At 38.8% G+C, this 16,645-nt stretch overlaps 1 protein-coding gene across 1 annotated transcript in view; it reads left to right on the forward strand.

Moving 5' to 3' along the window:
* Window positions 1–16,645, forward strand: part of pknox2 (pbx/knotted 1 homeobox 2) — a 98,184-nt gene that overhangs the window by 55,318 nt on the left and 26,221 nt on the right. The window lies entirely within an intron of this gene.

The following is a 16,645-nucleotide window of genomic DNA, read 5'->3' on the forward strand; positions in this document are numbered from 1 at the left end:
AAAAGTAAAATTATATTTTCAAGTTTGTTTTTTTTTAAAGAAAGCCCTTGCAAAATCACTGACATGATGCTGCAGCATTCTGAGTGTTTGCCTGGGTGTTGCTATTGTGGCTCCTACAGTAGGATATTTTTGGGTGGTCGCTAGGGCAGTGCTTGGTGCTTGCAAAACTGTTCTGTTGCCTTGTGCCAAGGTGTCTCTATAGCGTTTCGAGTTTATTGGTCAAGTGTACAGATATCGGTGACAAATTTAGCATTAAATTTGTGCGTAGATGTCTTTTAAAGTGTATGCTCTTGAAAATGGTGCAGTATAAAGTGCAACAATATGAAACTTGATGCAAATCCTGCATCTAAAAATAAAACAGTGATAAAATTGTGTAATATGGGGTGAATACTCAGGGTGCAGTTGTAGTGTGCACAGATTCCTATTAGTTTTTTCTAACCTGTGGGTCCCGCCTTTATGAAATTATTGGGCCTGCCCCTAGACATACTAGGCATTGTAATGTAAATGAAAACAGGCTTTATTTCAGCCTAAAAGTGCTTGGAAACAGACATTATATTATATCACTATTTCCGAGAACATTACCAAACATTAGATTTAGCAGCTTGACGTTCTTTTCTTTTAATCATGTAAATTCCCGACCTCATCTCCCATCTTCAATTTTAATTCTCAGTTTGTTTTGTTGTTGTGGCTGGCGGCTGGAGTTGCCTGACGCTTTTGTGACATGAGTGGCCAAAGGTTTGGGGACATAACACAAGTTGCATTGCTACGTAGACCTACGTATTGTAACCTTATCTAAGAAGAACCTAATAAAATATGAAAATATAGGGGTGCGCGGGGCAAAAACTAATGTGGAGTTAGTTGTAACATGGACTGTTTACATTGTTGCACAAGGTTGTCTGTTTTTTTCTGGTATTTTTTCACGCTGCCAATTATTTTCTCCCGCAAATTATTAGAAATGTATAATGTTTTTCCAGAGAGTTATTGATGAACGAGTGTTTTGGTGGCATGTTAGTCATTTTTTCAACAAGGTTTTTTTCGGTTTCTAAGTTGGGTGTGTACGATACCAAATCCAATGCTATTTCATATTAATCAGTGTCTTGTTGACTAAAACATAGCATCGTTTTGAAATATGTCTGCAGCTCTTTGTAACTTTTTTGGTGGGCTTTAAAAATATTTTGACCCAGCGGGGTTAATTGTAACGCTTTGTTACAACGAACCCCTCAGAACTTACGATATGAAAACCGCTAACGTTAGCGTAATTCTTGCCATTGTTTTAAATAGGCTACACACAAATGATTGCTGGCTGCCAACAATATAAATGTGCCTGTCGTATCAAAAATCGTGTGTCAAATGTATTTTTGTTCATATCTTTAATATTGATTGAATAAGGTCACGTCAAAGATTAAAATCATAATGAAATGAATCAGACTTTGATGCTCATTACCTCCGAATTTGATTTTGAAACTTTAGTATGATTATTACAGACTGAGTAACATATAAAAAAATGTTTTGTCATAATTTTGCAGATTTTTCCTCACATATTTAGACATTTGTATTCATTTATAATTGAACTATTGTAAGAAAAGGGTTGGATGAATGAATACAGTGTATATACCTGTCTATTATAGACGGATATATAAACAATATCCACTTCAATGATATAAACAAAATAGTATTGAAATATTTGCCTGCAAACTTAATTTTTAGCAAGTGTTACAACTAACCCCCTGCCTGTTACAATTAACCCCACCTATGGGGTAAGTTGTAACGTTTGCACTTCTGTCACATTTGGTGTAATTGTCCAAGAATGGTAAGTACTAGAAACAAACTTCAAATGTTCATTTGTAGCAGAGATGTGTGTGTTGCTTGTGTAAAAATATAATGAATCAAACGCAAATATTTTTCGAACGATTGAGCCAAAACCAAAAAGCGTTAGGTTATGCCCCACTCTCCCCTACATTCCCAAATACTTTAAATAGGTTATAGGGAATTGCATGCAACATACATGTTTTTTTTTTTAGTTTTGAATGACCAGCCCCAACCTGCCCCGCAAATAAAGTGACAATTCCTTCAACCACCCAACACGACTCGTGGGACCTACAGGTTATGAGATGACCCACACATCACTTATTCCTATATATTTATTAGACTGCAGTATAATTGCAATAAAGTTTCTAGGGTCTTCTACCTGGTTGCTAGGGTGTTATGTGGTTGCTAAGGTGTTCTGGGGCCGGTTGCATAAACTGCTTAGAGTAGTCATGCTTTTTTCTTCAAGTCTGATCATATATAGCTGTTTTAAGTACAGTATACATAAAAAGGTAGGTCTAATTTAAATCCAAATTGTAAGACTGATTAGCCTTAACTATTTGCTAGTTGGTCAGCTAAGTTCTTAACTTAACTAATGTTTATGCATTTACTATAAAGGGTTCACGTGTTTCTTCTGTTCTAGTTATTTTTCTGTGAATATTTTGTAGGCACCTGTATGAATTGTTCCATAAGACATAAATAATGCAGATTTATCGGTATTTGAAAGCCTTATAACATATTGATCTAAATACAAGCAGACACAGATGCCTGATTTGGATAGCAACACGCTTGCATAAGTCATGTTTTCCTCCTTTATTCATGAAGTAAATAATACATGGCACACTGACACTTTAAATACTTTAAACCTCATTCCCAAACCGTCCGTCCCCGGCCGATTACAGCACACCCGTTTGCCAACCGCTTGCATACGGTAGCATGGTACGCTGTTGTCTAAACCTCCCCATTCGGTCGGCTGCGGCGTTGGCCATGATTAGCAGTGTCTTGCGGCGAGTGGCACAGGCCCGTGGTTTGACGTTAACCCCTAAGGCAGGTCTGTGAAGGCCCAGGCAAGCCTTGGGCAGAGTCTCTCAGCTCCTCAGAGAGAGAAAACCGTCTTTGATGTGAGCAGCCAGCCAGGGGCGGCCTGCAGGCAGTGTGAGAGAAGAAGAGACTCGATCCACACACACACACAGATTCACACACACACAGCACTTGCAGCTACTTTCCTCACTTCTAGAGGTGTACGTGCAGACTGAATTTCTCACTCAGTGTATATATATTATCACTTTTTTTCTATCTCACACACGCGCGCGCGCAAACAGTCACGGTGTCCATTGCTTTAGATTTTTGGTTTCATCCTACATGACACTTTTTGTATGCTCTAAATATCCACAGGCGAAGAAGAAAGCGTCACTTTTTTGATCCTCGCATGCAGGCACGCTGGCAACATAAAAGCGAGAAGATGATGTAGCTGCCAAAAATTTATATTACACTTCGCTGGGTGTCTAAAGTTTTTATACAAATAAGAAAAACATCCTGATTTGTTTTTTATTATTAAATCTGAAGTGTAAAGTGTCAGAATACTTTCTTTATCTCAACTTATGTGCAGAGACTGTTACATATAAGCAATTCATAGGTTGATTTTCGTGAAATGTCGTGGTTTTATTACAATGTTGGTTTGACAGCCTGATGTCATTGGAATTCGTACATATTTTTTACAAGTTAGCTAATTCGTACACAGTAAAATGTACAAAAACTTACAGTAAATGAAATTTAACCCGTAATCACAGGGGCGAGACCAAATCCTACAAAAACATACGAGTGTAGTACATTAGACACCTCACAAAGTAAGAACAAATAACCATTAGCCATTATGCCTAGTTCAGACTGCATGCCAGATATCTCACAGGTGTCGGCGACTCGTCTGCGATTCTCTCAGATCGCGTGTTTGAAAATTCACACTGTGTGAATGTCACTCGCATGCACAAGCACCAATTTGCCTGTGATTTCAAGCATTTGTCTGCGATTTTTGATGATTGATCTTCAAAATCAGGGATAAAATCATGCAGTCTGAACTCGGCTTTAGGCGAAACCCCTAATGGCACTCCTCCAAACAAGATCATACAATTTTACATGCAATGTTATTTACAAACAACACAAGTGATGTAAAAACTATGTGATCATGTAACACTCAAATCTTAAATGCATTAAAATCAACAAAGCAGTTATAAATATTTTTATTATTATAAATTTTTTCATTGAGTGCATTTACATGCACAGTCTTATGCCGATTATGCCTAATAAACTGATAACGTGTGGGTTCATGTAAACCATGGGACCAGGGGGTCCGTGACGGAACTGCAGGGGGTCTGCAAAATGATGTTCAACAACAAGCTATTTTTTGCTTAAAACGTAAAATATATGTTCAGAACGTTACATGTCCTCTTTAAGTTGTGCACATGCGTGGCCGCATAGGTTTGAAGGCGCGCGTTCAGTTTAGCCAGCGGACCAAAATAAAATATCCAAAGATTATAAATGTCCACTCAGGAAGCAGCAGTAGCGACAGAAAAGTCATCATAAAACAGGTGAATCTTATGCGTGTCTTTCTTTCAGAATGTCATTTTAGAATCAGTGTGACATGTTGTCTCATCTATATTTCTGAACTTGGACGGCTGTTTCACGCGGTTCAGATTTAAAGCGCTAAATCAACAGGCAAATGACACCACACCGCGTCTGCATTTTGAACAGTGACAAAAGTATCGCTCGCAATTAAAAATGAATGAAACGCGCGCTGTGATGGTGCTTTGCGCAAGATTCATAGTCATGTTGAAATCCGCCTCTCAAAAAGTTTCCCCAAAGAGATGCGCTCGGACTCGTTGCATGTTGTTCTCCTGAGTCTGATATGAAGCTATACAGAAAATAAACCTGCGTTACTTAAACTCGTGACAATGATGATACACGAGAAAGGCAACAGACCTCAGAATTATAAAGTAGCACAACCTCTATCCCCACCAGAATAGATAGTCTTTGTGCCATTCACCATGATCAGTCTTCTTTATAAACTGAAAGCCCTTGTCCAATTCACAGTAAAATGAAAATATATTACACTGCAAATACCTTAAAATAATATTATATTATTATTATTATATTAATAAAAACTAAATCTACTTTAACAAAACAAATATGCATTTTAATATAGTATGGCTGTGTGACAATATGGTTTGTTTCTATTTATAAAACAGTTCCAGTCTTTGATTCTGATTGGTCATCAGTTGTACTTTACTCCACTTTGCGTTGTGCCCAATACGAAAAGGCAGCCTCTCGTACCTTACTGCTTACTTAAATATCTCTGTTTTACACATTTAGTATTAGGGGGTCCCTGCTCCATGACTCTCTAATCTAAGGGGTCCCCGACCCAAAAAACGTTGAAGACACCTGATGTAAACGCTTAAAATTGTTTTCTTTTATATTGGAAAGCCCATAAAAGGCGTAAGCAAAAACGATCGGGACAGTTTCTGCTGATTCCCTGAATTTTGCGTTGCATGTAAACATCTTACTGTGGTTTCACCCCAGACGTGAGTTCAACGATTTGCGTGAGTAGATTACTTACAAAGTCAATGCAAATACGCGATCAGACGCGTCCTCGCGTGGGGCGATGCGAAGGACGCGATATGGGCCGCGCGTTTGCCACGAAAACACGCGCTATTCCCCTCAAACGCGTCTTCGCCCAAGTTGAAAATATTCCATCCCGCGAGTATTCTACAGCGAGTAATGCTACGTACACACCAAACGAAGGGCATCGCGTTACTCGCTCTAGATTACTCGCTATATTTAACTTCGTGTCAAGCAAATTTTTCGCTTAGGTTGAATATTGAAGATGTGTTTGAGGCGAATAGCGCTTATTTTGCAGTAAACGCGTTGTCCATATCACGTCATTCGCATCGCCCCAAGCGAGGACGCGTCTGATCGTGTCTTTTCATTGACTTTGTATGTAATCTACTCGCGCAAATTGTTGAACTCGTGTCTGGTGTGAACCCACAGTAACGCGATACCCCGCGTTTGGTGTGTACGTAGCATTACCCGGCTGTCTCCGCGTGTGCATAGTATGCATAGATACTATGCATAGATAAATCTCACACGGGAAAGAAAGCGCAAAGTAACGCATAAATGTCTGTGCTTGACTCAAGCAGTTGGCAGAGAATCTGTGAAAATAAAAGCTCATGTTACAATTACAGTTTCTGCAGACACGAGTAGAGATACAACAGTATAGCTTAAGACAGATTTCCCACTGGCTTTTTAAATGACTATAGGCGATGACGTCACTGCCTGCGAGAAACCTAACAAATCTCCAAATCCCATGTAAACACAGTTTTCTGCATAACTGGTTTATTGATTTGCATGTAAACATCTTACTGTGGTTTCACACCAGACGTGAGTTCAACGATTTGCGTGAGTAGATTACATACAAAGTCAATGCAAATACGTGATCAGACGCGTCCTTGCATGGGGCGATGCGAATGACGCGATATGGGTGGCGCTTTTGCCACGAAAACACGCGCTATTCGCCTCAAACGCGTCTTCGCCCAGGTTGAAAATATTCAATCCCGCGAGTAATCTAAAGCAAGTAATGCTACGTACACACCAAACGAGGGGCATCGCGGTTACTCGCTCTAGATAACTCGCGAGATTTAACTTCGTGTCGAGCAAATTTTTCGCTCAAGTTGAATATTGAAGACACGTTTGAGAAGAATAGCGCTAAGATAACTATACACATAGATAACTATGCATACATAAATATCACACGCGAAAGAAAGCGCAAAGTAACGCATAAAAGTCTGCGCTTGACTCAAGCAGTTGGCAGAGAAACTGCCAGACTCAAAAATACATTTACAGTTTCTGCAGACACAAGTAGAGATACAACAGTATAGCTTAAGACAGATTTGCCGCTTGCTGTTTGAATGACTATAGGCGGTGACGTCACTGCCTGCGAGAAAACCTAACAAATCTCCAATTCCCATGTAAACACAGTTTTCTGCATAACTGGTTTATTGATCTGCATGTAAACATCTTACTGTGGTTTCACACCAGATGTGAGTTCAACGTTTTGCGTGAGTGGATTACATACAAAGTCAATGCAAATACGCGATCAGACGCGTCCTCGCGTGGAGCGATGCTAATGACGCGTTATGGGTGGTGCGTTTGCCGCGAAAACATGCGCTATTCGCCTCAAACGCGTCTTAGGCCAAGTTAAAAATATTCCATCCTGCGAGTAATCTACAGCGAGTAATGCTACGTACACACCAAACGAGGGGCATCGCGTTACTCGCTCTAGATTACTCGCGATATTTAACTTTGTGTCAAGCAATTTTTTTACTCAAGTTGAATATTGAAGACGCATTTGAGGCGAATAGCGCTTATTTTGCCGTAAACGCGCTGTCCCTATCACGTCATTCGCATCGCCCCAAGCGAGGACGCGTCTGATCGTGTCTTTTCATTGACTTTGTATGTAATCTACTCGCGCAAATTGTTGAACTCGTGTCTGGTGTGAACCCACAGTAACGCGATACCCCGCGTTTGGTGTGTACGTAGCATTACCCGGCTGTCTCCGCGTGTGCATAGTACGCATGGATAACTATGCATACTGTAGATAAACGTCACACGTGAAAGAAAGCGGAAAGTAACGCATAAAAGTCTGCGCTTGACTCAAGCAGTTGGCAGAGAAACTGCCAAACTCAAAAATAAATTTCCAGTTTCTGCAGACACGAGTAGAGATACAAGAGTATAGCTTAAGACAGATTTGCCGCTTGCTGTTTGAATGACTATAGGCGGTGATGTCACTGCGTGCGAGAAACCTGACAAATCTTCAACTGCCATGTAAACGCAGTTTTCTGCATAGCAGGTTTATTGATTTGTAAACGAATTAAAACAAGTTTCTATATAAAGGAGATTTTTATAGTTATCAGCTTATTCTGTGCATGTAAACACACTCTTGTCTATTAAAGTTTTATATAAAAACGAATTTTGTGTGCTTTTTACTAAACCAATTTTTAAATTGACCTTTAAACCCTTTGATCTAATCGTAGTTTTGAGCGCTGAAAATGCAAACTTTACATGTAATTATTGATCAAGCAGGAACTGATAGCCCTCTGATCCAATGGCATATAAGCATCAGGAAAACCTGTACTACTGCTCTTGTCCATATCATATTTACAGTTTTGTAAACAATTTATGTAATATTATTATTATTTAGCTTTGTAAGACACAACTATTAATTATATATTTATTGTGAACCATACAGTAACCATACAGTACCAACAGTTATCATCATAAGGAAAATTAACCATGGCTCTATTTTTGTAGTAACCTATTTTTTTAGGTGTCACCAACTGAATTATTTTTAAGTTGATTCAACTTTTCACTTTTCCTTATTTTGCGAGTCAAACACACACACACTATGTTCACAAATCTATTTTAGTAGTATCCATAAACATGAATTACTTTAGCACTTACCAGCTCGCTCTCCATTGTTCGTGTACAGTAAAATGTAACACCTGAAACTGTTGTCGACATTTAGGAGAGCAAGAAAATCTGGCAGTTTTGCTTACAGCGTGGCCTCGTGTATTGTTTTGATTCAATTTGGCAAGTTGCTGTGTATTTCCGTACCTCTCGCTTCTGTAATTGGCGGTATTGAGAGTTTGAGTCGAGACTGTATGCTCCGGCTTGGCTTGCTTAATTATTAACAGTGGAATAAATGTGCGATCCAGTAATTATCTCAACCAGTTACTGCACTCTCTTAAAGCATTTGAGACCTTCTCTCCTTATTAGAGGCATAGCAGGGGGTCCCTTTCTTGTAGGGTACTTGCGACATATCCAAAATTAGTTCTAATGAAATTCAGCAACCAGGAGTCAAAATTGTAATATGTATCCTTGGAGTTTCCTTAGGGTGTAAAATTTTGCATTATTCCACGATGGTAGCGCTCAGGTTGGGAGCTAGAGAATTGAGGAACGAAGACACCTGACAGTTACAGTTATATGCTAAACTGGTGATATTCATTTGCATGAGAAATTTTGACTAATTTAACACATCAAGAAGCAAGGGGGGCGGGCCCAGGGCTGTGTATGGGTGGGGGCTCATCCATAACTAAATTTTTCAGTTTTCGCTTGACAATGTTAAGTAAAAATGTAACTACCTGAGGAAAACCAGGTACAGTTTGGTAGTGTGTAAAATCATCAGGCTAAAACATGACACGTGTTTTATCGCTATTTAGGGTTCATGTTTGTCTAGGTGTCAATAATAAGTAGGAGAAAATCTCCACCCCAGCTCCTACAGGGTTCCCATGGGTCCTTGAAATCCTTGAAAGTTTGTGAATTTGGGTAAAAAAAATTCAAGTTTTTGAAAATATACATACATAGATACAGGTCATTGAAAGTGCTTGAATCTATTTTATACAAGACGTTTTCTGGAAATAAAATCCATATAATTCCCTGTGTAGTGTAGGATTATATCATAAAATTCTAGACTTTTTAAGCACACGTGCTAAACTGTTCGCTTTAAATGCTTTTATCTTCTGTATGCGAATGTTGATTCATACCAAAATGCTTTTTTGCATAGTTGTGTTTGACACATGAAATCGTCTCGGGTTACGTATGTAACTGTTGTTCCCTGAGAAGGGAACGAGACGCTGCGTCTCCCTTGCCATACTTCCTGCTTCCCTTTAACGCCGTCTTTGGCAATATTTCAGATAGCGATATACGTCCTGGCTCCCGCGTCACCCTGTCTTTGTCGTTAAGCCTCACCATTGGTTGAATTTGATATACACATTCAGACGCACTTACCCCTGGAGGATTCCCCAAAGTGTCACAGCAGTGACACAGCGTGAGTTCCCTCGAAAGGGAACTGTAACAATGTATCTTAAAAGGTAACACGATGTAACCTTGCTCTCACTAGAAATGTTTCCCCACATTTAGTCTTTGAATTTGAGGGTATTGGACCTGGAAAGTCCTTGAACGGTTCTTGAATTTGAAGTTAACTAAGGTGTGGGAACCCTGCTCCTAATATTTGAACAGCATTTGACAGCTTGTGTGCACGAAACTGCAACTTCGTAGACTGTGTAAGCTACAAGCTCCTCTGTCTTTAATGTGTTTTTATGTACTATAGCAGCTGGACCTCCTATAGTCATGCTTATATTTGACTGTAGACGTGTCTGAATGGAGTTTCAAAGGCGTTACTCTCCTTTCTCCCCGCGACTCAGTTGGGCACGCCTGGGGTACTGAGTGGATTTGCATTGATACTGGATTTTGGTTTCGATGTGCACAGTCATGCTGTCTTCTCATTGAGCTCCAGTGGATCAGGGGTGTCATGGGCTGCTGAGAGAGAGAGAGAGAGAGAGAGAGAGAGAGAGAGAGAGAGAAGAAACAGAAAAAAGAAAAAAGGGTAGAAGCTTTAGAAGACCCAGCAGTAGCAGCAGCGCATATCAGTCCCAACAGGAGTGCTTTTAATTTGACAGCCAGAGAGGAAATAGCGAGTCGTTTCTCCCCAGTCGCTGTAATGCACCATAAATTCTGTTTACATTCGCTGTCGGGGATCTCTAGCAGTCATTTGCTGCCCAACATTGTAACGATTTCCCTTTCTGTCTCTGTAATGGTTTTGAAATTTCTATACCATCCAAAATCAGTCATCTTACCCGCGCCACGCATGCGTCCTGAGAGCGCGCCGCTCCGCGATCTCACGGCATCAGGACGTATTTCTACGATCGCTGCTTTCAGATTATGGTAAATAGCTCCAGGATACTGTACTGAAAATATCTCCGGAAATCTCTCAGGACGCGTATATCTCCAAATGGGATTTTGTTGCTCAATTTAAAACTGTAGATGGCAAGTTTTATTCTGTTTCATCCTGGATTCTGGATTCTCATGAGTACATGATGTTCTGAACTACACAGAGTGACTGTTTGAGGAATGAGGATGTGTGTTCATGTTAGCAAGATCTATTAAAGTTGTTAAGCTCAGATGAACGAGACCTACTGTAGTACTTGCTGGCCTTGAAGGGTGTTTATAGGCCTATTAAGTCCCATTTTGTAGTATAACATTTAGATTTTATGTATTTGGCATATGGTTATACCTAAAGCGATTCAGACTACATTATTTTATCAGTTAGTTTTATCCCTGGAGTTCAAACCCATGACCTTTGCGTTGCTAATGCTATACTATACATTATGTGCGTTACAACATTTAATGCTATAAAACACTATACATTCTCAGAAAAATGCACAAAAGCATTTCAGATAGCGATATACTTCCTGGCTCCCGCGTCACCCTGTCTTTGTCGTTAAGCCTCACCATTGGTTGAATTTGATATACACATTCAGACACACTTACCATTGGAGGCGTCCCCAAAGTGTCACCGCAGTGACGCAGCGCGAGTTCCCTTGAAAGGGAACTGTAACAATGTATCTTTAAAGGTAACACAATGTAACCTTGCTCTCACTTAAAATGTGTCCCCACATTTAGTCCTTAATTTTGAGGGTATTGGACCTGGAAAGTCCTTGAAAGGTCCTTGAATTTGAACTAAACTAAGGTGTGGGAACCCTGTATGTAAACATTTTTGATTTTCTATATTTAAAAATGTTTATTTGTGCGATCAGATGTTTTAGCTGGTAGACAAAAAGTGCATCCAGAGTCAGGAAAGGGCATATTAATCCCCCTAGCAATGCCTTAGCAGTGACACTGAACACCCTTGCAACCAACAGCAATACCTTGCTAACCATCTTGCGGTGCTTTGGAATCTCTATATTTAACCCATTCAGGTCCGTGGTGCAACGAAAATGTTTGACAACAGGCCACAGCTACACTTTACCCCGCAGGTGAATAAGAGAGACTGGTAAAAAGCAGCGGCACTCATTGAAATGCAGCAGCAGGGGTCGTACATAAACCCTGATGGCGAATGGTATACGTGTGTGTAATGTGTGTGTTGGTCCTCCATACGTGTGTGTGTGTTGGTGTGTGTGAGGAGCAGTCGCAGCGTGGTGCACCCCAGACTGAGTTTAATAAAGGCAGCAGCCACTGGCTCGCCCTGATTAGGATGGCAAACATACCGGGTGAGCACACACAGAGAGCGCAGCCCCATCTCCCCAACAGCCTGTGGGTGGCCCACCACGGTACCAAAACAAATGCGGCAAGTGCACGTCCAGATTTATTTTTGGACTCTGAATTGCATTGATGTATTTTTTGTTGTTTTGAAAGTGAAGTCTAAGGAAAGATTGATTTATTTATACACTATTTACTTTGGCACTGAAAAAAATTACTTTCTTACTTAGTATTTTTATCTTGTTTTCAGTATAAATATCAAAAAATTCTTAAATTAAGATGTATTTTCTTGATGAGCAAAATGACCTAGGAAAATAAGTCTAGTTTTTAGACAAAAAATATAAATTTTAAAGGATAAGTCAATTTTCTTAAAAAAATCCAGATAATTTTACTCACCACCATGTCATCCAAAATGTTGATGTCTTTCTATGTTCAGTCGAAAAGAAATATGTTTTTTGAGGAAAACATTCCAGGATTTTTCTAATTTTAATGGACTTTAATGGACCCCAACACGTAACAGTTTAAAATGGCAGTTTCAACAGAGTTTTTAAAGGACTCTAAACAATCCCAAACGAGGCATAAGGGTGTTATCTAGTGAAACGATTGTCATTTTTGACAAGAAAAAAAAATGCACTTTAAAACTACAACTTCTCGTCTATCTCCGGTCCTGTGACGTGCCAGCGCGACCTCACGTAATTGCGTAATGCCGTGGAAAGGTCACATGTTACTTATATGAAACGCATATTTGCAGACCATTTTAAACATTAAACTGACACAAAGACATAATTAGTATCATTCCACATACAACAATGTCGCAACGGTCCTCTTTCTCCACACTTGTAAACACTGGGGCGTAGTTTCGCATACGTCCTCCGTGACCTCTTGACGTGATGACGTATTGCGTGAGGTTGCGCTGGCGCGTCACATGACTGAGACGAGAAGTTGTGGGTTAAAAGTGCATTTTTTTTTCTTGTCAAAAATGACAATCGTTTCACTAGATAAGACCCTTATGCCTCGTTTGGGATTGTATAGAGTCCTTTGAAACAGCAATTTTAAACTGCATTAAAACTGTAAAGTGTTGAGTTAAGTGTTACGTGTTGGGGTCCATTAAAGTCCATTAAAATGAGAAAAATCCTGAAATGTTTTCCTCAAAAAACATAATTTCTTCTCGACTGAACAAAGAAAGACATCATATTGGATGACATGGTATTGAGTAAATTATCTGGATTTGTTTTTTAAGAAAATTGACAAATCCTTTAAGTAAATTAGTACTTAAAACAATCAAAAAAATCTGCCAATGGAAAAATGTTCTTGAAATACGTTTACTTTTTTCATAAACACTTAATTCAAGAATTTTTTTCTTATTCCATTGGCAGATTTTTTCCCCTTGTTTTAAGCACAAATTCTCTTAAAATTTATATTTTTTGTCTAACCACTAGACTTATTTTCCTAGATCATTTTGCTTATCAAGAAAATACATCTTAATTTAAGAATTTTTTTATATTTTTACTGAAAACAAGACAAAAATACTAAGTAAGAAACTCATTTTTTACAGTGTAGATCTTTGGTTTATAATGAAATTGACTTCATATAAAAAAAATTTATATCCTATTATATTTATGCATTTGGCATATAATCTATACTTCTGTGACCCTGTCTGTGAAATTTAGACTAAAGTCACATCATCTAATTTTGAGATTAGAAACATCAAAGTTTGACACATTTTACATTGATTTAAATCTTTGACATGACCTCACCTTACTCAGTCAATAATATTAAAGGAACAGTATGTAAGAAATGTATATCAATTAATCATAAAATGGCCTTGATATGTCACTAGACATTAAGAAATCATTTTCTTTTCAAATACTTATATCACTGACAACAGTGGTCCGGCCAGGATATTGTCATTTTAAAAGTGGAGTTGCAGCCCTCAACTGATGGTTATGTTGTCATGTTGTGTATTGGCCACCAGTTGTGTGATTGCAGAACCAGTTTTGCCCACAATCCTACATACCGTTCCTTTAAAGATATCAAGGTTATATTACGTAGGCTGATTTTATTTAGAAAACAGTACATCACCAAAAAAAAAAAAAAAACTTTTAAATGGGTTTTCATAGGCAGAATCACTTTTTCAGTAAGTTATTGAACCCATGACCTTTGCATTGCTAATGCGTTGCTCCACCAATTGAGCTGCAGGAAATACAACTATAGTACTGTTATGCCTTTGTGAAGATATTTCAGATGCAATGAAATATTAAGGTACAGATAACTCATCCTGATATTGCTCTTGAATCAGTACAGTATCTCTCTATAGGTCTACTCTGTCTGACTTTATCCGTCTGTTCTGCTGACTCTCTCAGTATTCTATAAATGACACTTTTATGGGTTAAGTAATAGTTCCCTAGCGCCTCCATTCTGAAGCTTCTGCACTGCAGATAATGTCTAACTGTCTTTGGTTCATCACCAGCTCTAGGTGCCTTACAAGGGCAGTAAAAGTACAGACGCAGTGCCTGGATGTAGCATCCAATGAGTGCTTCCTCTGAACCAAGATATAACATTCATCGTAAATCTGTCAATATAAACACATCTGAAAGTATTTTTTATTATGAATGGTTCACTACAGTGACAGTCGACTAGTCGATTTGTGAATTTTGGTATTTTGGTTGGCATACTGTTGTGTGCTATGCTTTAGACATTTGCAACAATACAAAGTCTCACTGGAAAGTTGCATCCATATGCATTTATATATTCAACAAAATTTACTCAAAATATGTGGTGTGCACATCTGTGTTAATGACATCAACACTTTATTGTGCTTTATATATTAAAGTATGCAGTTGGATACTTTAGGTCTTTTGAACTGCAGTAATATACAATGCAAGCCCGTGTGAAGAACGGCAGTCTGGCTTTGGTCTTTCCAGCAAGAGTTATGAGATGATAACTAAAGATTAAAGTCAAATAGCATTAAGTGTTTCATTTTGACCGGCACATTTTGAAAGATTAACCGATTAGCTCTGCACTTTGTGGCACGTAGCCTAATGCAGACCACAAAGATGGGGCGCTTTAAAAGTCTAGAGTTGCTTGAAAAGATCAGATTACATTTTAAGAGTTTTTCCAGCCTCGTATGAAACAACCGAGTCGATTAGTTTATTGAGTAACTACGCTAAGTGTCCATCTTATGCATCAAAGGTTTTGACTGGCATGCCGTCTGAGATAATCCGATCAAGATCGTCTGTTCAACAAATGCTTTATAGCTTTCATCACATTTTATATTCAAGAACTTCATCTCGCACAGCTTGTTTTTATAGAACAGAACTTACCTGATGTAGATAGAGTTCCGAAAAAACGAACCCGCATATAAATGTTGTGAAATGTAACCTCCCAATAAAGATAATGCGGTGTTATTAGACACGCTTCGGGGTATGTGAATGCTAAAATGAACTTGTACCTTGTGGCTTAACTTTCCGATTTGATTTTATGCTCTAATTTCTGGGCAGCTTGTTTCTCAGCCTACTTGCCAAATCCTCGGAGAGCTAAATTGATAGCATCCTTTGGCTTGGAGCCTTTAGGGCTGTGTCCGGGTTATGATCCAGGGCTGCAAAGAGAGAGAGGAGGGAAGAGATAACCCAGCCGTGCCCTCCAGGAATTAGTGTGGCTGGGGAGGGGGAGATGCAGGGGCGCTGGCACAGCAGAGGGGTGCAGGACGAGCCCAGAGGGAGCGCACATTGCCTCGCTGCTTGGTTCTGTGAGCCTGTTTAGTATTCCTGTCACATCGGCTGGAGGGAGCGGCATTAAATTGGGATCAGGCAGATTAGAGTCTAATATAGCCGGCTATTAAAGGCTGCAAATGAGAGTGGTGGGTTACAGCCGGAACCCAGGCCCCTCACCCAGCCTCATAGCCTCTGTGAGTCCCTTAAACAGGCTCTTTGAGAGGAAAAAGCACAAACTGCATAAAACACACACACACATACATACACACAGAGAGAGAAACACACATTGAAAAGAATAGAATTGAGCAGAATAGAATAGAATAGAATAGAATAGAATAGAATAGAATAGAATAGAAAAGAATAGAATAGAATAGGAAATGATACAGAATGATAGGAAAGACTGGACTGGAATAGACTGGACTGGAATAGAATAGAATAGAATAGAATAGAATAGAATAGAATAGAATAGAATAGAATAGAATAGAATAGAATAGAATAGAATAGAATAGAATAGAATTAAGGCTGTCAAAAGATTAATTGCATAAAAAACAAAAGTTTGTTTTTGCATAATATACATGTGTGCATAATTATTTTGTATATAATAATACACATACATGCATGTATGTATTTAATTTTATGATTTTATTTTGGATTTTTATATTATGTATAGATCTTAAAAAATGAACACATAAATTATACTTAAATTTATACATGTATGTATGTAGTTATTTATACTTAATTTACACACAGTACACACACAAATAAATTATGCAAACACAAACTTTTATTTTGTATGCAATTAATCGTGATTAGACTTTTGACAGCCCTAAATAGAATAGAATAGAATAGAATAGAATAGAATAGAATAGAATAGAATAGGAAAGACTAGACTAGACTGGACTGGACTGGACTGGACTGGACTGGACTGGACTGGAACGGAACAGAATAGAATAGAGTAGAACGGAACAGAACAGAACAGGACGGAATAGAATAGAATAGAATAGGAAAGACTAGACTAGACTAGACTGGAATGGAATGGA

This window comes from Paramisgurnus dabryanus, chromosome 10 (genome assembly GCF_030506205.2).
Source record: "Paramisgurnus dabryanus chromosome 10, PD_genome_1.1, whole genome shotgun sequence".
Classification (NCBI taxonomy): Eukaryota; Metazoa; Chordata; class Actinopteri; order Cypriniformes; family Cobitidae; genus Paramisgurnus; species Paramisgurnus dabryanus.